Raw genomic sequence first — 6,886 nt, forward strand, 5'->3', positions numbered from 1 at the left:
TCTAGCCTCCTCCTCCTCCCTGTCCTCTTCTTCCTCTCCCGCCATGCTAGCCTCCATGGCAGCAGGACTGCTCCTCTTCCTCATGTCCTGAGTAGGTGCCAACAGCAGGTCAGCTGGGTAGAACTCATTCCTGCCAATCATGAGAAGGGAGGGGCATACGGTCAGTTAAGACAGTGGGCAACGGTGCTCTTTCKCAAAAGCCTTTCCTAGATTTATTGCGTCGTCTCCTCGCCTCCTCCTCAAAATGAAAAGACCTGAGGTTCCTCTCCGTAGGAGGGCAGTGTAGTGTGTAAGGCTGCAGTATCTAGTCGTGTGTAGGGTATAGTGTAGGACGAACCTGATGAATCCTAGCAGCAGTGGACTGAGCTCCCTACTGCGTGGTTCTACGCGGTCGGGGACCAGAGCCATGGCMCTCCWCAGCAGGCCCCTGAAGTTAGTGAAGTCTGTCCTCTCGCTGGGGTCAGAGGTCATCCTCAGACRCTGCAGGAACAGCACCCCCCACGTCCCCGCTCTCGATGACATCACAGCCCGGCTCCCCCTGCAGCTCAGAGCCTCCATCTTCGTCTTCACGCAGCTCCTTTTCTGTTAGACAGAACATTTACTTGATCGTTTTATACATCAACACAAATAGCTCATCACAGTGTTAAAAACAGATCACAAATGAGCAAGCACTCACCAGCAAGACCTGCTACCAACTCCAGCTGCTCATGGTAGACCTTCCAGAAGTCTTTGTTGTCCATTCCTCTGGCATGGGTCCTGGAGAGAGACACACAACATRAGGAAGAGACGAAATGCGTTATTGCGTGGTTAAAAGGTCATAGAGTATGATCCTTTAGGTTTATTGTGGTTGTGTGTTTTGTGTTCTTACACTATGAGTTCAATGACTGGGTCCCACAGGGGTTTCAAGTTGATGAACAGCATGGAAATAGCGTAGAGGCACCTGCAAATGGAAGATACAGAACTTTACTTAATCATCCASTATGATAAACGTTAATCAAAGGTCCCAATTCTGTTTGAAATATATGTTCTAGGTTCCAAATCTAAATTTTAGGTTCCAAATCTAAGTTTTATGTTCTGGGTACCTGTTGGAAGGTCCCTTGTGGCCCCCGGGGTAGTGATCTCTGTACCAGATCTTGTCTGAGCTTCCTGARGTGCWGCAGCTTCTCTCTGTAGTCCTGCACCGAGGCAGGGACCAACTCAGCCTGAAAACACACTGCAAACACAGGCTGGACCTTCATGCTCTCCTCACCCTGACAACACAGAGAGAATCAAGTTCAACGGTGTTATTATGGGGTCTTTGTAGGTCAGAACAACAACTTCCAATGCTGCCCTCTGGATCTGCTGGTCCTGGTGAACTACGGCAACCTGGACTGATAGCAGTAACACTGACGGAGGACTACCTGCTGTTTAGGTAGATAGGCTGATAACGGTTCAGGTAAGTACGTTTAAATTGAGGCATGCAGTTGATGCAGGCTAAAAATGGGCATATAGTGAGAACAGCTGAGAGTGAACTGGATGTGAGTAAGACTTTAAACAGGTTCAACATTCACAAGGGCCGCAGGGACCAGACGGATTACCCAGGAACGTGCACTCCGAGCCTGCACTGACGCAACTGGCAAAAGGGTCTTCACTGACATGTTTCAATCCTCTCCCTGTCGAAGTCTATAATACCAACAGTTTCAAGCAGAACCACCATAGTCCCTGTGCCCAAGAACACTAAGGTAAACCTGCCTAAATTGACACCAGACCCGTAGCACTCACATCTGTGGCCATTAATCTTGAAGAAGGCTGGTCATGGCTCACATCAACACCATTATCCCAGAAACCCTAGACCCACTCCAATTTGCATAACACCCCAACAGATCCACATAGATGATGATCTCTTTATTGCAGACTGTACTACCCTTTCCCACTGGACAAAAGGACACCTATGTGAGAATGCTGTTCATTGACTACAGATCCAAGCGTTCAACACGAGAGTGCCCCGCCTCAAAGCACATCACTAACTAAGGACCCTGGGACTAAACCACCTCTGCACTGGATCCTGGACTTCCTGACGAGCCGTGCCCCGCAGGTGGTAAGGGTAGGCAACAACACATCCGCCCACCAATCCTCAACACGGGGGCCCTCAGGGTTGCGTCCTCATCCCCTCCTGTACTCCCCTGTTCACTCATGACTGCATGGGCCAGGCACGATCCCAACACCAATCATACAAGTTTGCCGATGACAACAGTGATCACCGACAATGATGGACGGCCTTAAAAAGGTATTGTGAAACAAAAATAAATGTTTTATTTCCAAAATCCTCAACGTGAATCTCTTACTTGGCTGCTGCTCTTTTTGGTGGCATCTTCCTCTCTGGTCTAGCCTCCTCCCTCCTCCCTGTCCTTTCCTTCCTCTCGACCGCCAATGCTAGCCTACATGACAGCAGGACCTGCTCCTCTTCCTCATGTCCGAGTAGGTGCCAAAACAGCAGGTTCAGCTGGGTAAGAAACTCATTCCTGCCAATCATGAGAAGGGAGGGGCATACGTCAGTTAAGACCAGTGGGGCAAACGGTAGCTCTTTCCTCAAAAGCATTCCTAGATTTATTGCGTCGTCTCCTCGCCTCCTCCCAACAATGAAAAGACCTGAGGTTCCTCTCCGTAGGAGGGGCAGTGTAGTGTGTAGGCTGCAGTATCTAGTCGTGTTGTAGGGTATAGTGTAGGACGAACCTGATGAATCCTAGCAGCAGTGGACTGAAGCTCCCTACTGCGTGTTCTACGCGGTCGGGGACGCAGAGCCATGGCCCTCCACAAGCAGGCCCCTGAAGTTAGTGAAGTCTGTCTCATCGCTGGGGTCCAGAGGTTCAATCCCTCAGACGCTGCAGAAACAGCACCCCCCACGTCCCCGCTCTCGATGAACATCAACAGCCCGGCTCCCCTGCAGCTCAGAGCCTCCATCTTTCGTCTTCACGCAGCTCCTTTTCTGTTAGACAGAACATTTAGCTTGATCGTTTTATACATCAACCACAAATAGCTCATCACAAGTGTTTAAAAACAGATCACAAATGAGCAAGCCACTCACCAGCAAGAACCCTGCTACCAACTCCAGCTCTCATGGTAAGACTTCAGAAGTCTTTGTTGTCCCATTCCTCTGGAATGGGTCCTGGAGAGAGACAACACAACATAAGGAAGAGACGAAAATGCGATTATTGCGGGGTTAGAAAGTCCAATTGTGTGTTTTGTGTTCTTACACTATAGTTCAATGACTGGGTCCCACAGAGGGGTTTCAAGTTGATGAACAGCATTGAAAATAGCGTAGAGGCAACCTGCAAATGGAAGATACAGAACTTTCTGAACTTAATCAATCCACTATGATAAACGTTAATCAAAGGTCCCAATTTGCCTGTTTTGAAATATGATGTTCTAGGTTCCAAAATCTAAAATGTTAGGTTCCAAATCTAAGTTTTATGTCTTGGGTACGCTGTTGGAAGGTTCCCTTGTGGCCCCCCGGGGTAGTGATACTCTGTACCATAAAGAATCTTGTCTGAGCTTCCTGAGTGCTGCAGCATTCTCCTCTGTAGTCCTGCACCGAGGCAGGGAACGCAACTCAGCCTGAAAACACACTGCAAAACCAGGCTGTGACCTTCAATGCTCTCCTCACCTCTGAACAGACACAGAGGAATCAAGTTCAACGGTGTTATTTATCGTCATTTAGGCGCAAATGGAAGTTCTCTCAATTCTGACTTCAAATTATCTTCTGCCATGTGGGAATGAATTCAATTAACTTGAACAAAATAAAGTCTATATTATCAATTTACAAGACATCATTTGATTGTTCTGTACCAACCTCTGACGGTTCGAGCTCAGCCTCAAAGTGGGTTTCAGAATCATCAGTGTCAAGGAAGCGGAATCTGAAGGGAGGAAGCGTGGTGGAGAGAGTTTGAATCACAGTTGAATCACAAAACTAATAAAGTACCCCAACATAAATAAACCTAAACAATATAAAAACCTACTTCAAACTTTGGAGCTGTTGGAGGTGACGTGCAGCATCTGTGCAGGTCGAGCAAGTGCAAACCGTGGGATAGGTGCTCTGGAGCAGCGTTGACTTGCCAGCCGGGTGTAGTAGAGGTCTCGCTAGTAACCCAGATGGCGACATGTCTGTAGGGAACTTCCCTGTGACACACACACACAGGAGTTGAAATCAGGGTCAAAGTGCACTAATATTACTAGAACAAAACCAGTTACCCAAATTAATTAGCCAAACATGTAATGGCAACCAAAAGAAACCCACACAGAATTAGTGTACCAATCCAGAGCTTTATCTCTGGTCACAAGGCAGTTTATTCCACTAAAATGGGAACTAGTCTCCAAAAGAGCTTGTGATATTTCTCTACCTTTTAGTACTTACTGGATGATGGTTACCCGCTTCCACTGGCACCAGGGAGAATGAACTCTCAGCAGATCCATTCCAGAAAATGAGCAGAGAGCTGAGGGCGCTGTCTGGCCCACAGAACAGACCCGACTGGATGTGAGAGAGGACAGAAAAAATATCTTTATTGTCCCAGCTGCTGGTTACTACTGGAGGGGTGGTTAGGAGCTATGAACCTGTGCATCTGGAAATGGAACACACATTCATCTGTACATCAGATAAGAGCAGAGGGCATCCCATACCTTTCCCCCAACTTCACGTCGTCCACATTCATAGCAGGCAATTGAGGAGGGCTGTCAGACTGGGAACGACACAAGTCAAATTCCCTGCTGCCCAAGCGGTCCCGTAGGTTGGGCAGGAGGACGCGGGGCTGCGAGGGCAGGACCAGGTCAGTTAAACGGTCTTGGTTCGGGTCCTGCGGTAGGCCTGATCAAGAGAAGAGGATCAACTCTGGTACTGACACCTTCTCTGTCCCATCACCTGGCTCCTATTGGGGGTAATTTCCGGTGAAGTCCCAGGGGTAGGTCTCGAAGGGCCATGGAGCCAATCTGTAGGGGGTGGGGCTCTAGCCAGGAAGAGACTGACCAGCCCATCCAGGGCAGAGTGACGAGAACCACATGAGTCTAAGACTGGAGAACAACCCCCTCTAAACGTACCTGTAGCAGGCCTGGGCCAGGAAGACCTGGAGAGAGAGAAAGAGGGAGGGTAAGGAGAGATGGAGAAGAGGGAAGGAGAAGAGAATGAAGGGAAATGCCCAGAAAGGAAGAGAGATATGTTAAACTATGTCCTGAGAAAGGAAGCTTACTCTGCCGGAGTCAGCTAGGATGAAATTGCCTGGTGTATTGATGAGATTAGTCGATGTACCTGTTCAAACCGTTTCATGTGAAACATCTCCTTAGTGAACCCAGTAATTCAGGTCCTGGTCTAAATCCAAACCCACTGCTGAACACCTTTTTTTGACCGTTCCCTGGTGAGACATTCTCCCCCAGCAGTAGGAGGGCGAGATGATCTGGAGCGCGAAGTCCTAACAGCAGGGTCCCTGGGAGGGCTGGGGTCCTGGAGCAACTCATGACTGTCATACAGAGTCACAGAGAAAGGACAAAAAACATCAGAGGAATCTAATATGATACCAACAGTCAATTTGAAAAATAAACCTGGGTTTGCAAATACCATTTAATGTGATCTGAAAATCTTTTGATTTGATTTTCTTTTTCGCCCCTTTTCCTTTTTAAATATATACAAGTATAAATGGGGACTGTCAATAATGCCGTTCAACGTTGGGGTCACTTAGAAATGGCGTTTGCTTTTGAAAAAGAAAAGCAAAAAATGTTGTCCATTAAAAATAACATCAAAACTGACCAGAAATACAGTGTAGACATTGTTAATGTTGTAATGACTATTGTAAGCCCATCTGTAAATAGCCCACCCAATCTACCTACCGTCATCTCCAATATTGTTTTTATTTACGTCTCTGCTCTTTTGCACACCAGTTATTTTCTACCTGCACATCACCATACTGCTCATACCTAATCACTCCAGTGTTAATTTTGCTAAATTGTAATTACTTTCGCTAACTATGGCCTATTTATTGGCCCATACCTCCTCAAGCCATTTTGCAATACAGCTGTAAATATAGACCTTTTTTTTTTTCTTATTTTTTTTCTTACCTGGTTAAATAAAGGTGAAAAAATATATATATATAATATATTCAATAAAAACTGCTGGAACGGCTGATTTTTTAATGGAATATTCTACATAGGCGTACAGAGGCCCATTACCAGCAACCATCACTATCGCACTCCTGATCTGTTCCAATAGCACGTTGTGTTAGCTAATCCAAGTTTATCATTTAAAAAAAGGCAAATGATCATTAGAAAACCCTTTTACAATTATGTTAGCACAGCTGAAAAACTGTTGTTCTGATTAAAGAAGCAATAAAACTGGCCTTCTTTAGACTAGTTGAGTATCTGCAGCAGCATTTGTGGGTTCGATTACAGGCTCAAAAATGGCCAGAAACAAAGTACTTTCTTCTGAAAACTGCGTCAGTCTATTCTTTGTTCTGAGAAACTGAAGGCTAATTCCATGCGAGAAATAGCCAAGAAACTGAAGAATCTCATACAACGATGTGTACTACTACTCCCTTCCACAGAACATCGCAAACTGGCTCCAACCACGAATAGAAAGAGGAGTGGGAGGCCCCGGTCCACAACTGAGCAAGAGACAAGTACATTAGAGTGTCTAGTTTGAGAAATAGAGCTCACAAGTCCTCAACTGGCAGCTTCATTAAACAGTACCCCGCAACCACCCAGTCTCAACGTCAACAGTGAAAAGGCGACTCCGGGATGCTGGCCTTCTAGGCAAGTTTATTCTTTAACAAATAAAAAGGTCTCTAGCCAGCTGGACCACAGGCTGATGGATAAGGAGAAGAAACAAGTTGTGATTGCAACACACACACACAACACTGCAGCAAACAAA

The 6,886-nt window shown here is 46.5% G+C and overlaps 1 pseudogene; it reads right to left on the reverse strand.

Moving 5' to 3' along the window:
- Positions 1-3,862, reverse strand: part of LOC111951346 (small subunit processome component 20 homolog) — a 17,588-nt pseudogene extending 13,726 nt beyond the window's left edge.
- Between the last annotated feature and the right edge of the window lie 3,024 nt (positions 3,863-6,886).

The sequence above is a fragment of the Salvelinus sp. IW2-2015 genome, linkage group LG24, assembly GCF_002910315.2.
Source record: "Salvelinus sp. IW2-2015 linkage group LG24, ASM291031v2, whole genome shotgun sequence".
In the NCBI taxonomy this organism is placed as follows: domain Eukaryota; kingdom Metazoa; phylum Chordata; class Actinopteri; order Salmoniformes; family Salmonidae; genus Salvelinus; species Salvelinus sp. IW2-2015.